General features: G+C 43.8%; 1 long non-coding RNA gene across 1 annotated transcript in view; it reads right to left on the bottom strand.

Annotated features, from left to right (window-relative positions):
• Positions 1 to 16,223: 16,223 nt before the first annotated feature.
• Positions 16,224 to 17,369, bottom strand: part of LOC128341141 (uncharacterized) — a 48,444-nt gene continuing 47,298 nt past the window's right edge. The window contains exon 5 of the long non-coding RNA XR_008314227.1: positions 16,224 to 16,488. This is a non-coding gene — a long non-coding RNA (uncharacterized LOC128341141). The remainder of the gene's footprint in view (positions 16,489 to 17,369) is intronic.

The raw sequence follows: 17,369 nt of genomic DNA, 5'->3' as shown, positions 1-17,369 counted from the left end.
TCCTTCCCTTCCCTTTTCCTTTCTGACTCCACCCACCACACTCTCTACAGGATCCCCACTGGGACAAACTTCTAAATGACAAAAGATAAAAGATACTGGATAGGATACGACACCCCCCAGCTTGAGCTAGGTACTGCCTTGCCACCATTGCCTGACTTGGTGGCATAGCCTGACAGTGGCTTTGTGTTGGTTATTGAGTAGCGATGTGAGAGCAGACTGTGTTGCTGCCTCCACAATATGGCTTGAGAATGCTGAGCACCCACCTAGGGATGGGTAGGGGTGGAGCATTATCTTGTCTTTCGCCTCAGGCAGCAAAATTAAAATAAAATCTTTTCTTGTATGTTTTAACTTTTGTAAACCGCCTTGGGGTTGTCTTTTAACGAAAGGCAGTATATAGATGCAACAATAAAATAAATAATAAATAAATAAATAAAATGTCTTGGACCGCCCTGGCTTCAGAAATTCTTCTCACAGTGAGGCTCAGCAGAACAGCTTTGCTTTCTTGCTCATCTCTTGTCTGCTCAAGAGCCGACTGCAGAGAGGTATTTGGGAAATCCCCTCTTCCTTGTAACATGGCCCACTTGTCCAAGCAATCAGAACGTGTTCTACTAAATTTGATCCATAAACTGTAAGCAAATCTGACATAAATCATCACCTTTGTTCCTTCCTGGCAATGCAGAAATTCAATAGGTGAACTTCTCGTTGTCATGGCATTATGCTAGGGAAAAGTTTCACCTGTGAAATTTCTGCCTATCATACAGTCAGAAAATGGAGTCCTACTAAAAAAAGACTAGCAAACCTAATCTGGCATGGTGTGCTTTGCTCAGTCACCCCTGCATTCTGCTTGTGTCACATTATCATATACACTAGTGAGATGCCTGCCAAATACCTAATGTTTGGCATCTGAATGTAACCAAAGAAGGAGCTTTATCTGGATACATGGGTGAGTGCCAGTGCCAAGGCCCCTGCTTTCTCCTTAGACCCTTGCTTCTGTCCCCTGATTCATTGGAACTCAACTGAATCTTTCCCCTCTTTCCTTGATGGGTGGACATGCACATAGGTCTGACATGGCAGTGGGCAATGCCTAAGCATCACTTCTCTGGGTCCAGTACAGTGTTCCCTCTAAGGCGTGTGCACACTCACAAGTTTTTTGTTGCCCACTCTGTTAATTTTAGATCTGCTCAGTTAATTTTTAGATCAACTAATCAGGAAGTTCCCACTGCGAATGCATGTGCACACACACTGCTTTGATATTGCCACCCAGAGCAAAACTCATTCCACAACTGGATGGGGGGGGGAAGAGAGAGAGAGAGAGAGAGAGAGAGAGAGAGAGAGAGAGAGAGAGAGAGAGAGAGAACACTGGTCCAGTACAATCTTGTAACAGGGGCCTACTTCCCCCTCTCACCAAAAGACTTTTCGATTCTGAGAAATTGGAAGATTGATGGATGGCCCTTCACTTCTTCTAGTTCCCTTTGTTGAAGCTCCTTCTATTTCTGGCTGCCTGGTTTGTATTTATAGCCAGATAGGGCAGTACTGCGTATGTGCAGTCGTATAGCCAGTGGAATTTCACTGGGCCATGGGCACATGGGGGTTGTCAGGGCACCTCCTCTCTCCCCGAGAGCTGCTGAAGCAACCACAATAGCTGCCACCCCATCGATCGATCGATGGGCACTATGCCGTTGCCCACCCCCACTGCTGCCAAGTGCCACCTCTGGACTCGGGGCCCATCCAGCCTACCGGAGATTTCTTCACTGGCCTGGCTGGCTGCTTCCTTCCTCTCCCTTATACACAAGGGAGAGGAAAGAAACACCCGGCTGGGCCAGTGAAGAAAGCTCTTGCCGATCGGATGGGCTGCGTGTTGGTACCCCAGTCTGGCAATGCCCCCTGTGTTGGTGTGCTGTGGCTGCAAGGGGTGTAGCTGACATGGGGTAGTGTGCCTAGTGGGGGAAGGCGGAGGCACAGTACCCAGTGTGGGTGGGGCCATCCGGTCCCGGGGCTGCCGTCAGCCTTCCTATGCCCCTGCAGGTATGCATATATTAATTATAAACAAATGCTAAACAACACACAGCATCTTTTAGATACTGTCCCTAGGATCTAGCCTTCTATGCACTAACTCCCTGACTGATATGTTGTGGTGGCTGAAAACCCTATTAGTCACACTGTCTCCCACTGCCTCTGAGATCCCCATGGCCTTGATTATTGCGGTGCTCTTATGGCTTTTGGCATCTCTGCAAAAATCTCCTGTCTGTGCATAGGAATTGGCAGCAGGAACCACGGGTATTTCCAGACAGAGGGCTTTTCCACACAAACTTCCATGCAGGGACGTAGTTATCATTGAGCAGATGGTGGGTTCAAAGAACCCGGGGGGGGGGGGCAGCTCCACCCCTCCCTATTTCCTTCGTTATATCCCTCACTCCCAGGGGCCGCCCAGGAGAGTGGTGAACATGTCCCCCTCTCCCCTAGCTACGCCCCTGCATCCATGGACTTGCATAATGAACTGCATGAGGAGTCACAGCTGGGAGTCTCAACCTAACAATTCTTGTGCTAGCTCATCACACTGTTTTGTTTCTGCAGCAGCACTGTGGGTTGGGGTCCTATCTTGTGCCTCCCTGCCCCACCACTGAATTTTTTTAAATGTAAATTTTGTTGTGTGGTTGTGCCCTTTCAGTTTAGCACACTTCTGGTTTACCGAACTTCTGCAGCAATCATCCCTCTCCACTTTTTCCAAGAGCTGCAGTGGAGCAATCATGAATCTGGTTTTCAGTGTCTCCTTCTTCTCTGGCCTTCATTGACAATCTCCTAATAAATCACCCCCTGAAAATCCCACTTATTAAATAACTTCTGAAGTTGTACTGAGTTATTCCCCTTTCATCCCTCCTGATGATCAGAAACGATCTGGCTGCAGTCCTATGCACACTTCCCTGGGACTAAGTCCTACTAAGCTTGGTGGGACTTACTTTCAAGTAAATACTTATTAATTCTGTTGTTTACCACAATATCCTCTTTTTAAAAATATCTTTGATGTTAAATTGTTGCTCTTTTAATGAGTGGAGGGAGTGATATGGTGCAAATGCTGGTTTTTATTTTTGAAAAGTCACTGCCCAGAGCTTTTGGATGGGGTGGTCTAGATAGATAGATAGATAGATAGATAGGGGGGAACACAATAGAGGAGTTGAGGAGAAGGAGGAGGTGAATTACTTACATGTTGAGCCTGAGGTTGCCTCTTGTGCTGCTGTTGCTACACTGAACATTTTCATGCAGCCTCTTTCCTCAATGCTTCGGCATTAGGTTATAATCACAAAAATGTGTGTAACTTGCTTGTTTATTGTCAGAACAGGTTGAAAATAGCAAATCTGGCCATTATAGCATACAAATTTCATAAGTCCTGGGATTTTCTCTGCACGTACACTAGGGAACAATGTAGCAATGTTGTTCATGCCCTTTGATGTAGTTTAGCTTCCTGGTTCCCTACAACATTGATTCAAGAAGAGCAGCAACATTTGAAGGAGCGGGTGTGAGGGAGAGAGATGAGAAGGGAGAGGTGGGGAAGGCTGATTTCCCTAAAGGCCGGAGGCGGGCGGGGAGGAGCAAGGATGAAAAAAGTCAATGAAGATTAAAAATTTAAAGGGGCCAAAATATTGTAATAGCAATCAAACTGGCCGGGGGAGGGGGGCAGGGCCACATAAGGCAAGAAGCACCTTTAAAAAGTGATGGCTCTCAGATATTTAGCAGGGAGTTATTCGTGCATGGCTTCATGCTTCGGGGGTAAATGTTGAGTGAAGCCACTTAGAACTACACTCGCAGCACTGAGGGAAGCAGTCCCTCCCCGCCGCTCTCGGATTTTGTTTTGAAACAAGTTCACATGGCATGCTCTGTATTTTCCTTCTAGCCAATGGGGTGGGGGGTGGGGAGAGTGAGAGCTTCCTTAAGAGTGATATCTGCATTTCCAAAGAGAACATCCCTCTTATCATGCTAATGCAACCACATCAGTGCCTCTCCCTATTTGCTCCAGCATTTTCAGAAAAAGTAGCTTAAAACCAGCATTTTAAAAATCCGGAAATATGTCAAGATAAGCTAAAATCGCATCACAAAGCCCAATTTGTGTGTGGAGTGGGTCCAAGAATCTTGAAGAGACCGGGGTATGTTTGGCTGGTGTGTGAACACACACAATCTTCTCTGAAGTAGATCTGATGCGGGGTAGAAGCCCTGTGTGTAAAAGCCTCCAGAAAAAAAGCAACTATCTCAATTCTGTGCAGTTCAGTGTCTCTCCAGCAGGTGTTGCTAATGTCTCCTTTGTGTGTGCATGTGGCTTTTATTATTATTTTGACCCCTTGGGTGAGAGAGAATCATTTTCTCTTATCTTTTTAATGTAAATAACTTTGAGATGTTTTTCGCTTGAAAATGGTGTAATAATTTTAATAATTTTAATAATTAGCTGCTTTGAGATTAATTTGTGATTGTTATCTATTGTATTTTTATTTTTATGGTCTTAAATTTGATATCTAATTTGTTAGCACACGACACTTGATCTTAGCCAAAAGGCCGAGAAGCGATGATTTGTAAGCTTCCTTGGGCTTGTTTTAACAGGTAAAGTGGGATATAAATTCCTAACATATAAAAATAAATAATTACAGAAGTATGGGAGATGTAGTTCTTGAGAGAGTATATTATATAGAATAGTATGCTTTGCTTCATCTCTCAGAGTACAAATACTAGCATTTCCTGTACAAATGCCCTTCCTTCCTTCCTTCCTTCTCTTATTTTTAAACAGAGTATGGTTACCTCAGATAAAGATACTTGTAGGAGAAAATCTGAGACAGCAGTATGTATTTTTACACAGAATATCCTACAGTTATCCTGATGAGCTCTTTTTTGAACATGACCATAGTGAACAAAGCCACCAATGTACAATCTAATTTCAGCTTGTTACAGATTTAACAACAAGCACCTGCAAGAGTGACTAAGCGGGGGTGGTATTTCACATTGTCTAAGTTTCATTTCTGCTGTACAGCATGCATCCTTCAAGTTCTCTTTTAACTTCTCCTTTTGAGTATTGTCGCTCCAAAACGTTCACTTTCAGTTCTATATATGTTACAGATATCAGATTTTTAAAGTGTTTAGTAAATATGAATTAAAAGAGAAGGTAGCCAAGTTACCTTGAATACCATCTTTTGCTCTTTGGTAATAAAGGTGTAGTATATGTATGGAAAAGAGCATGTGACTGTTGGATGCACAAAGTTGTGTCAGAATGCATACATGTATAGAGTAGAGTTATGAAGAGAGAGAGAGAGAGAGAGAGAGAGAGAGAGAGAGAGAGAGAGAGAGAGAGAGAGAGAGAGAGAGAGATCATGCACTGGATGAAGCGCACACACACAAGGCATCAGCAAGGTTTGAACAATTGCAGTAAAATCCTATGTTTAGGAGAAGACAGCAGACATTACATGAGGGCATGTATATGTGTAATATAGTTGGGAACTTATGTTCCTGCAGCAGCAACATAGAAAGCTCAATAGCACTAGAAACATAGATCATAGGAATATAGGAGCATAGGAAACTGCCATATACTGAATCAGACCATTGGTCCATCTAGCTCAGTATTGTCTACACAGGCAGCAGTTTCTCCAAGGTTGCAGGCAGGAATCTCTCTCAGCCCTGTCTTGGAGATGCCAGGGAGGGAACTTGGAACTGTCTGCATGCAAGGAGGCAGATGCTCTTCTCAGAGCAGCCCCATTCCCTAAGGAGACTATCTTATAGTGCTCACACGTAGTTGCCCATTCAAATGCAAACCAGGGTGGACCCTGCTTAACAAATTGGACAAGTCATGCTTGCTACCACAAGACCAGCTCTCCTCTCAACATAGCAACAACCATAGATCCAACATAGCAACACCACCCAACCATCACAATGATGCCTGTCATTATTATATTCCCCATGTGTTAGAAGCACCAGTCAACATGGATAGATTGGAATGTCAGTAGGAATGTCAAGATTCCATCAGGAAACTCATTCCATACCTACTGCCAAACACAGCAGCTCCTAAAGCACTATCCTTTATCACAAGCTTCCATTAGGAGGCTCACTTGCCCTTAGAAATATAGACTACAGACTTGAGCCTTGTTGTGGTGCCAGAGCTTAATAATGCTTGTAACACTGCACACAATATATTTGTGATGTTTTACTGTGCGTAGAATGTAATATGCTACATCTAGCAGCTTGTGCAGAAATCTGAGGATCTGTTTTATTTTTATTTTTTTAAAGCAAGTTTCAAGCCTTCATGATTACACAAATAGGCTTGAAAACATGGTGATAGCCATGATTCAACTCAGAGTCAGGTGTACCAGTGCTAGTGGATTTAAATTGTCCTGTAGAACGGAGACATTATTGTTGTGTTCTGTTTTAAAGATATATAGAAGACAGCAGACCATATAGCCATCAAGACTGGCAGCCACTGAAAGACTTGTCCTCCATGAATTTGTTTTATCCCATTTTAAAACCATCTAAGCTAGTGTCCAAGGTCACCTTAAGCGGTGCAATGGGAAAATGCTTGACTAACAAGCAGAAGGTTGCCAGTTTGAATCCCCACTGCTACTATATTAGGCAGCAGCAATATAGGAAGATGCTGAAAAGCATCATCTCACTCCTGTATTCTACCAAAGAAAACCACAGGGCTCTGTGGGTGCCAGGAGTCGAAATAGACTTGACAGCACACTTTACCTTACCTTAAGCTGGTGTCCAGCACCACATCTTGTGGCAGTGAATTCCATAGACTCATTATGTGCTGTATGAAGAAGTGCCTCCTTTTGTCTGTCCTAGATCGCCTGACAATCATTTCTGCTGGATGACCAGGGGCGTAAGTACTATTGGGCAAGGGGAGACAGTTGTCTCTCGGTCCACCACCCCAAAAGGCCCCCCAGAGGCAAGTCACATGACCCCGACTCCCCAGCGCCTGACCCTGACTTTCCAGCGGCTGCTGCCAGTGTTCCTGCATTATTCCTTCCTTCCAGATGGTATTCCTTCACGGCGTGCTTTCTCCCTCCTCTCCTTTCCCCATCTCCCTTTTGCCACATCTCTCATTGGCTGGCGGGTGGACACGTAACCGTGATGCATCGGAGCCCTCCTCCGCACATGGAAGAGTTCAGAAAGGTGCATCAGCTGGCCGGTGGGTGAGCAAGCAAGAGAAGGCTGTGAGGGACGTTCACGCCCACCCAGTTTATCGAGGCGACTACGCTGTTCCCGGCTTCCCACCTTGTTGCTTGTTTCTGGACTGCTTCATAGTCAGGGAGGGTGGCTGCTGTGTGTTTGTTTGTGCTAACTCACTGAGAGGAGAGACATGGAGCCTGACCCTGACTCCTCAGGTTAGTCTATGAGACACTTGGTTGGTCGGAGCAAAACAAGACTGATCCCGACGACACCACTGATAGGGCTGGTAGCCTCGGGCTGCAGTTGGCGAGAGGTTCCTGAGGTTCCGATTGGCGCCAGTTAATTGGCGGGGGTGGGGGGAACTATTATGTTCATCAAACTTTTATTGGGCAGTTAAGCACGAGCCTCTTCTCTTTCTGTACACCCCCACCCTGCAACTCCCCTTTCTTTGTCCCTCCCCCCATTGCCTGTCCTGCAAACAGAAGGGAAGAGGCTATTCCCTTAAGCTAGGGTGCTTTTCTTTACACGCACAGCGCTTCCCCTAATTTTTTCTCCCTCAGCACCCTCCTCCTCCCCTCGTAAGGGTTCCAGAAAATCTGAGGATCCTTGCCCAGCCCTTTTAGTCAGTGTAAGGAAACAACCATCATGTATAGTTTCCATTTACTTCAGTGGATACAGTCCTTCACACAGACCTGATCTGTTTGCAGTCGGGAGTGCAAATCATTTAGCTGCTCAGCACTGTATGTAATAAAACACTCAAGGCATCTGGAGCTTTTTGGATCTGTCTTTTGCATGAAGCTGTGTTGGAAGTGTTGGTTTATCTTTGTGCAGTTTGGAAATCAGCATGTTTTCCAGTGCAATTGGAAACCTGTAACTGCTCATGTATCCTCTGTTGGGTCCTTTGTTATACTCCAGATCTGTTGGGTTTGTTTGTGGCTTGATAGAATAGTAAAAACAGAGAGTGAGGGGGGCTGAACTTGAAGAAGTAATGTTTATAAGAAAAAACAGATGATAGATCTCTGAAAATGGAGCCAAGAACTGTTAGGATGGTGAATATGCAATGCCATACAGTACTTTCCTCATAGGTAAATTCTAGCTTACACAGAGAAATCAGATAACTTTTCAGTTCCCAACAGGTATATAACACATGTACTTCATAAAACTAAAGAGAGAGAGAGAGAGAGAGAGAGAGAGTGAGTGTGTGTGTGTGTGTGTCTGTGTGTTGTTCTTGCAAACAACTGTCTTAATTCACCTCTTTTCTTTGTAGCCAGTTTGGAATAATAACAGTGATAACAGTTTGGAATAATATTTGTCTTTGCTGACTTTCAAACAAGTATGATCCCAATAGCTGGGTCTGCTGTTCTGCACCTTGTAACTGTAGTTGGGATATGTGCAATGATTAAAGTTCTCCATTGATTCTGTTGTATTAGTTGGTTCTACTGTTATTTACACCTTGTAACTAGTTGGGATAGTTACATTGGGCAAGGAGAAAGAGAGGAAGGCAATAAGGGGCCCATTTTAAAATCTTGTCTCCCGCCCACTCCAGCCTTGCTACACCGCTGTGGATGACTCCTGATTATAGTTGTGAGAGAGGAAGAAAAGCTTTCTTCTATCTACTTGTTCCACACCATGCATAATAGCTGTAGGCGTGGCAGTTTTTTGGTTTTTAGCAACCGAAGGACATGCAGAAATCCATCAAATGAATCTGTTTCTGGCTTCATGGTACAGTGATGAGAAAAGCATCACCTGTGAAATTTCTTCCAGTCATGTGGCTGCTAATAGCACAGGACTTCTGCTCTCTCCCACTTACCAGTCCCAGATGCCACTTTGCCCTAGCATTAGATTGTTGCAGGGTTAGGGTCTGGTGGTCATTGTGAATGGCCTCTTACTATGGGATTTGTCCTAAGGAAATGCCTGGCCAGTATTAACCTGTCTTAATAGCTGTGGAAAAGCAGTTCATGTTCCTGGAATGTAGGGTTAATGGCTCTGAGGAATTCTGAATGAGTGAGGCCATGAAGGCTCTTCTAAGACACACATTGAATTCATCCATTGGGAGGAGTGGGTGAGATGCAAGGTGACTCCTCCTTTCCTTGCCTCCCTCCAGAGGGTGTGTGTGATCAGTGAAGAAACTGTGGGCAAGCTAGGTGAGAGAGACATAGGTCACATTTGCACGTAACACAAAACTGCAGTTAAACAGGGCAGAGACTGGAAATCTGTTACATCAGAATACATGCAACTGCAGTTTTGCAGCAAAAGCAACCTGAGGTTTGCCTTGCCAAATTCCAATTTGAACCTTTTCTCCACTTATCTTCCATGGGTTGCTACACACATGCAAAACAATAACTGGGCAATAACTGAGATTCCAAACCTAGCAGTTCTTGTGGGGTTTTTTTCTTGTTCATCCCTCTATTTTTGAGGGATGCTGTGCCCCCAGGGCTGATTGTATTCTCCCTCCCTCCCACTGATCCCCACTTATCCCCATCTCCCCACAGTGCTTATCATAGGCAAAGACAAATTGGGAGCCTTTTAAGAAACATCTGTTGTCCACTTTCAGTGAAGTACTCCCCCTATCTTTAAAGTTAACATACACAGGACTGGACTGCCTTGCTTATAGCCTTTGACAGACCTGTCATTAACTGGGAGAAACGATCAGGAAATCACTTTAATCAAGCTACAGCCATTTAATTCAGTGGGGAATTATTTACCCACAGAAAGAGAGGCTTTGAATGTGGATGGACTACAAAGAGAACTGAACAAGATTGTTCATAAAAATACATGATCTGAGGAGGATTTTGATCATCTCTGAGGATTGTTGTAGCCAGTGAGATGTCATCCATCATTTCCAAATGGGACCTTAAAATAATTACCTGGATCTTCCTAATATATTCCTTCTGAGTGGGAAAAGGGTCTAGCCGAGGCTTTTCTGTGCTTTCCCCCTTCTCCTTGCAGCCTGTTTGTTATCTTGAGCTCACTCTAATTGTGTGTTTGATCATCTACACCTGGCCAAACGGCTCGATTGGTGTGTGTGTGGGGGGGTGAGAGACACACCCATTGGCTTTTGATCTGTCAGCCTTTATTAGAGTGGGCGGCAGCCAGAGGTGCAGGCAGTTGCCGACGTGGGCCGTCCTTTGGTGGCGGCCTTCAGGGGTGTGACTGAGGGCTGGGGCCGATTTATTAACTTGAACGACTGGAAGGAAGGCTCCTGCTCACTTCATTGTTACCTAGTATTTAGTTAGGCCTGGTACAGGTATGTGTTTTGGGCTAAACAGAGATGGGGAGATGAGGAATGACTCTGGGTCAGCTATGACCCAGTGGTGGTGGGGAATCGACGAAGATTTGGCGTTGGCAAGCCAGCGGGCTGTTATAGGGGAAGTGTATTCAGACATTTAATTGCTATTTCCCCTTCCAGCAGGCCTAACACCTCTTTGATTCTGGAGAGCAATGCCACCCACCCACAGAACCTCACCTTATTACTCCATAATGCCAGGTCGGTTCCAAATAAATCTGAGGTAGTCCATGACTTGATTATGGATGAAGGAGCTGGCCTGGTATGTATTATGGAGACCTGGTCAGGAGAGGCTAGTGGTCCAGTATGGTCCCAGCTTCCCCCAGAGGGTTTCTCCATGTGATCAGGGAGGTGGGGTGGCTGTGGTCTATAAGAATACCATCGCCCTTGCCAGGATCCCTGTCAGGGATTTGGCCTAGACTGAATGTGTGTACCTAAGCCTAGGTACCAGGGATAGACTGGGACTTCTGCTGGTGTACCGATCACCCTGCTGCCTAGTGGAGTCCCTAATTGAACTGATGGACCTGGTTGTTGAGTTGGCATTGGAGTCACCCAGGTTGTTGTTGGTGGGGGTTTTTAATGTTCATTTTCAGACTGGGTTGTCGGGGGCAGCTGAAGAGTTCATAGCAGCCATGAAGACTATGGGCCTATCCCAATTGGTCTCTGGTCCGACACATGATGCTGGTCACACGCTTGATTTGGTCTTTTGCTCCAATCAGGGAGTTGTGCGTGGGTGGGGACTCCTGTCATCTCCCCATTGTCATGGACGGATCACCATTTGGTTAAGGTAGAACTTACAGCTATGACCCACCCCTGCAGGGGTGAAGGACCTATTATACTAACCCCGATGAGGTTATTGGAGCCAATAGGATTTCAAGAAGCCTTGGAGGGGCTTAGGGTTGGCTTTGCTAACGATTCTGTCGAAGCTCTGGTGCAAAGATGGAATAATGAACTTATAAACTTGGTATAAACTTGGAACCATCAGTCACTTGCTGTGATGTCTTTAACAACTTTTTTTGCAGAGAAAATCTCTCAGATTCGGGCTGAGCTGGATTCCACAGTTACTGTAGAGTCTACTGTGTAGGTGTCCAGCAACTCCTCTTATGGGATTAGATTGGATCATTTTCAGTTTGTGACTCCTGAGGAAGTGGACAAACTGCTTTGGACTGTGCATCCTAAAACCTGTTCCCTTGACTCTTGCCCAACTTGGCTTATCACATTTGATAATCATATTATCAGAGATGATCTGTTAATATTATAAATGTTTATCTGAAGGAGGGCAGGATGCCTCCTTGTCTTAAGGAGGCTATTATTAGACCACTTTTGAAGAAAGCTATGCTGGAGCCCTCAGAGTTAGCTAATTACAGACCTGTTTCTAATCTTCCATGGTTGGGCAAGGTGGTTGAGTGGGTGGTGGCCTCTCAGCTCCAGGCAGTTTTGGATGATGCAGATTATCTAGACCCATTTCAAACTGGCTTTTGTGTGGGCTATGGGGTTGAGACTGCCTTGGTTGGCCTGGTGGATGGTCTCCAGCTGGCTATCAGCAGAGGGCGTGTGACTCTGCTGGTCTTTTTGGATCTCTCTGTGGCTTTCAATACCATTGACCATGGTATCCTTCTGGACCGCCTGAGGAAGGTGGGATTGGGTGGCACTGTTTTACAGTGGTTCCGCTCCTACCTCTCTAGCAGATTCCAGATGGTGTCGCTTGGAGACTGTTCCATTAAGCGAGAGCTAAAGTGTGGAGTCCCACATGGCTCCATACTGTCTCCAATGCTTTTCAACATCTACAAGAAACCGCTGAGAGAGATAATCAGGAGGTTTGGTACTGAGTGTTATCAATATGCTGATGACACCCCCGATTTACTTCTCCATGCCTTCCTAATCAGGAAATGGCATATCTACCCTAAAAGCCTGCCTGGAGGCAGTAATAGGCAGAACAACAACAACAACAACAACCCCCAGTAAAAGAAAGCAGTACTTCACCTAAATGGAAGATTAGATTAGAAAATAAAATCTCCAGGCTTAGATCAGATGCTAGTAAATTGAAAGATATGAAAGACAAGAAGCTGAAGAATGAAAACACCAAACAGTATCTGATCCAAGAATACCACCTAGATTCAAGGAAAATTAGAGAAGTCCTGGAAATAATAAAGCAGCAAATAACAGCAGTGTCAAAGAAGATTAGCAGATATGAAGCCAGAACTACACAACACAGGCAGAATCTCCAATTCCAGTCAAATCAGAGACGTTTCTACCAAAGCATAGAAGGAGAAACTGCAAGAAACATAGAAACACCAAATAAAGAAGAAACAGTGCAATTCTGGGGGAAATTATGGGACAATCCAATAGATTATAATAAAAAAGCAGGCTGGATGAAAGAGGTCAAAAAATGTAACCAACAAATGCAAGATCTAATAATAACACCAGAATTAATAAGTGGAAGAGCAAAGAAAATTAAAAATTGGACTGCTCCAGGAGATGATGAACTGCATGGCTTTTGGCTTAAACACCTAACAAGCCTTCATAAACAACTATCAAAACAATTCAATCACATTTTGCAAGGAGGTGATACTGAACAAAGGCTAACAACTGGGAAAACTCATCTCATCATGAAAGACCCAGCAAAAGGTGCAGTTCCAAGTAATTATAGACCGATAACCTGTCTGCCAACCATGTTCAAATTATTAACTGGAATAATAGCAGATGAAGTAATGCAACACTTATTAACTAATTAGCAGCTTCCAGTTGAACAGAAAGGAAATTGCCCGAACACCAGAGGCACAAAAGACCAGCTGCTGATTGACAAAATGATTTTAGAAAATTACAAGAGAAGAAAAACCAATCTAAGTGTTGCATGGATTGACTACAAGAAAGCCTTCGATTCATTGCCTCACACATGGATACTAAAATGTTTAGAAACAACTGGTGTCAGCAAAAACATTCAGATATTTATAAGAAAGCAATGAGCATGTGGAGTACACAGTTAACAATCAATGGGGAGACACTTGGACAGGTTAGCATTAGAAGAGGCATTTTCCAATGGGACTCACTATCCCCTCTGTTGTTTGTAATCGCCATGACCCCACTTTCACAAATACTAAAGAAAACAGGCCTCGGATACCAAACATCTAAAAGATCAAATAAAATCAACCATCTGCTGTACATGGACGATCTGAAGTTGTATGGAAAGTCCCAGTCAGAAATCGAATCACTGCTAAACACTGTCCGTATATTCAGTAGCGATATAGCAATGGAGTTTGGACTAGACAAGTGTGCTGCATTAATAATGAACAGAGGGAAAATAAGAAAAACAGAAGGAATAGAACTGCCCAATGGAAGCAAGATCAAGAACTTGGAAGAGAAAGAACATTACAAATACTTGGGCATTCTCCAGGCTGATAACATTGCACACACTGAAGTTAAAAGAAAAATTGTAAGTGAATACATCAGGAGAGTTAGAAAAATCCTCAAGTCCAAACTCAATGGTGGGAACACCATACAAGCCATAAACACCTGAGCTATACCTGTTATCAGATACACTGCAGGAATAATAGACTGGACCCAGGCAGAGCTAGAGACGCTAGATCGTAAGACCAGGAAAACCATGACCATCAATCATGCTCTGCACCCCCTCAGTGATGTTGATAGGCTATACATCCCTCGCAGCTCAGGTGGAAGAGGAATGCTGCAAGTCCATCAAACAGTAGAGGAGGAGAAAAGAGGCCTTGAAGAATATATCAAGGACAGTGAAGAAGATGCACTTCAAATGGTCAATAATGCAAAACTATTCAACACCAATGAAACAAAGCAGGCCTACAAGAAAAAACAAGTCAACAACCAAGCAGAAAAATGGAAAAATAAGCCACTGCATGGTCAATATTTGCACAATATAAGTGGAAAATCAGACATCACCTGGCAATGGCTTAAGAATGGCAACTTGAAGAAAGCAACAGAGGGTTTAATACTGGCTGCACAAGAACAGGCACTAAGAACAAATGCAATAAGAGCAAAAGTCGAAAAATCAACCACAAACAGCAAGTGCCGCCTTTGTAAAGAAGCAGATGAAACCGTGGACCACCTAATCAGCTGTTGTAAAAAGATCACACAGACTGACTACAAACAAAGGCATGACAAAGTAGCAGGGATGATACACTGGAACATCTGCAAAAAATACAAGCTACCTGTAGCCAAACATTGGTGGGACCATCAAATTGAAAAAGTTGAAGAAAATGAAGATGTAAAAATATTATGGGACTTCCGACTACAAACAGACAAACATCTGTCACACAATACACCAGGTATAACTGTAGTCAAGAAGAAAGAAAAACAAGTCAAAATAATCGACATAGCAATACCAGGGGATAGCAGAATAGAAGAAAAAGAAACAGAAAAAACCACCAAATACAAAGATCTACAAATTGAAATTGAAAGGCTGTGGCAGAAAAAGACCAAAATAATGCCAGTGGTAATTGGTGCCCTTGGTTTTCCAAAAGACCTTGAAGAGCACCTCAACACCACAGGGGCCACAGAAATCACCATCAGCCAATTACAAAAAGCAGCTTTACTGGGAACAGCCTATATTCTGCGACGATATCTATAACAACAGCAACAACATTGACAATAAAATTCTGGCATCCCAGGTCCTTGGGAAGGACTCGATATCTGGATAAAACAAACCAGTCAATAACACCTGTCTGACTGTGTAAAATAATAATAATAATAATAATAATAATAATAATAATAATAATAATAATTTGATTTCTATACCGCTCTTCCAAATCCTTGTTATGAAGGATAACAAACTGAAGTTGAATCCAAATAAGATGGAGGTACTGACTGTGGTGGGGGGGGGGGCAGGACCCAAGAGATGGTTTTGATCTGCCTGTACTGAATGGGGTTACACCCCCCCGAAAGATCAGGTATGTAGCTTGGGAGTGCTCCTGGACCCAAAGCTCTCCCTGGTTTCTCCGGCTGAGGCAGTGTCCAGGAGTGCTTTTTATCAGCTTCGGCTGATACGTCAGCTACATCCATTTCTAGAGGTGAATTATCTTAGAACAGGGGTACATATACTGGTAACCTCCAGGCTTGACTACAGCAATGCACTCTATGTGGGGATGCCTTTGTACATAGTCCAGAAACTACAATTAGTACAGAATGCAGCAGCCAGATTGGTCTCTGGGACAACACAAAGGGACCACATAACACAGGTTCTAAAAGAATTGCACTGGCTGTCAATATGTTTCTGGGTGAAATACAAAATGCTGGTTATTATCTATAAGGCTCTTAATGGCTTGGGTCCAGGCTCTCTGAGAGAGCCCCTCCTTTGTCATAATCCCTGCTGCCTGTTAAAATCTTCTGGAGAGGTCTGGTTACGGTTGCCAACAGCTCATCTGGTGGTGACCCAGGATTGGGCTTTCTCTGTGGCTGCCCCAGGGCTTTGGAATAAGCTTCCTGCTGAAATAAGCGCATCTCCTTCTCTGTCTGTTTTCAGGAAGAACCTCAAGACCCTCCTGTTCTCTCAGGCTTTTAATCAGAATTAATAATAATAATAATAATAATAAAACTTGTTTTAATACTTTTATTATATTTTGATTATTATGCATTTTAAATTGTGACTTTTAAATGTTTTAAATTTTGTACACTGCCTAGAGATAAACATATCAGGTGGTATAAAAATATGATAAATAAATGAAATAAATAAATGTATTTACCCAAAAGTAAAACCCCAAGGACTTCAGTGGGTCTGATTCAACCTGATCCACTACACATTTTAAAATTTCATTGTGTTCAAGGGGACTTTCTTTTTAATCAACATGTTTAGGATTGGCAGGAGAAGAACAGACCTGAAGGATACATTTCAGAAGTGTTGGTGTGCCAAGACTGCATACCCGCCAACATGTCCCTATTTCCCCATTCAGGTGAATGAGAAAATAGGGACATATTGGCAGGTATGAGTCTGTATGTGCTGCAGCAAACATTCAGTACAGTTCAGTTCCTTTGTGGCTTGAGTTTTATGGGCAACAATCTACTTCAGTCTGTATATCTCAAGTTTTCTTCTCCATCTGAGAAAAAAAAGGAGAAGGAGAGAAGAGGCTGGAGTTGGCGGATAAATTAACTCTGCCCAACTTACTTAAGTCTCCTGACACAAAAGTAAGTCACTTCAGAATGAATGGTTATTACTTCCATCACAAACATATTTAGGATCAGGGTGTAAGGAAGTTTCCTATTCTTCTCCCCTTTCCTCAAGTCCTCCTAATCTGAAATCTTCATGTGAGAAGGAGGGACAAAAACCATAACTGGATGCATAGGAAGAGCCCAGCCAAAGCGCTTAATTGCACCAGTAGGCAAGTCTGGGTGGTAGGGACATATCAAGAGGTGTGTGGAATCCACACTGTGGATGTCTCGCCTTTGGCAGTTTAGCGCAGTATGTCCCATATTCATAGCAACACACACACACTCCCCAGGGTAGGGTAGGGTATGGCAGGGTAGGGCTCAGGTTCCCTTCCCAAGAGCAGCCGAGGCCAGGCAAGGAGAGGTGATTGGGATCCATCTCCCTGTGATGAAAAAGGGCTGATTCTCCCCCCAAAAGCCTCTTTGGAAGTGGTTCTCCTCTCTTCCTTGCCTCTTTTAAAGTGCTGCTGTGATTTAAAAAGTGTCCAAATGCACAAAGTGGTTAAAAAAATAAAGAGAGAGGGAAGACAGAAGATCATAACAAGAGATAAGCCTAGGTGTCAGGTGCAGGGTGGCGGGGTGTGGGCGGGAGGGAGGAAGAACTCTTTGGAAGTAGTTCTCCTTTCTCCTCTGCCTCTTTTAATACACTGCTCTGGATTGAAAATGTACAAAAGTGCTAAAAAAAAAATAAGAAGGGTAGAGTGGAAGATAGTTAAAGAGAAAAACCTGGCTTTGATTTATTTATTTTTTAAAGAGGTATTGCAAAGGGCAA

Source organism: Hemicordylus capensis, chromosome 1 (assembly GCF_027244095.1).
Source record: "Hemicordylus capensis ecotype Gifberg chromosome 1, rHemCap1.1.pri, whole genome shotgun sequence".
Lineage (NCBI taxonomy): Eukaryota > Metazoa > Chordata > Lepidosauria > Squamata > Cordylidae > Hemicordylus > Hemicordylus capensis.
The sequence above is the reverse complement of the archived record's forward strand: the minus strand, read 5'-3'. Positions and strand labels throughout refer to the sequence as shown.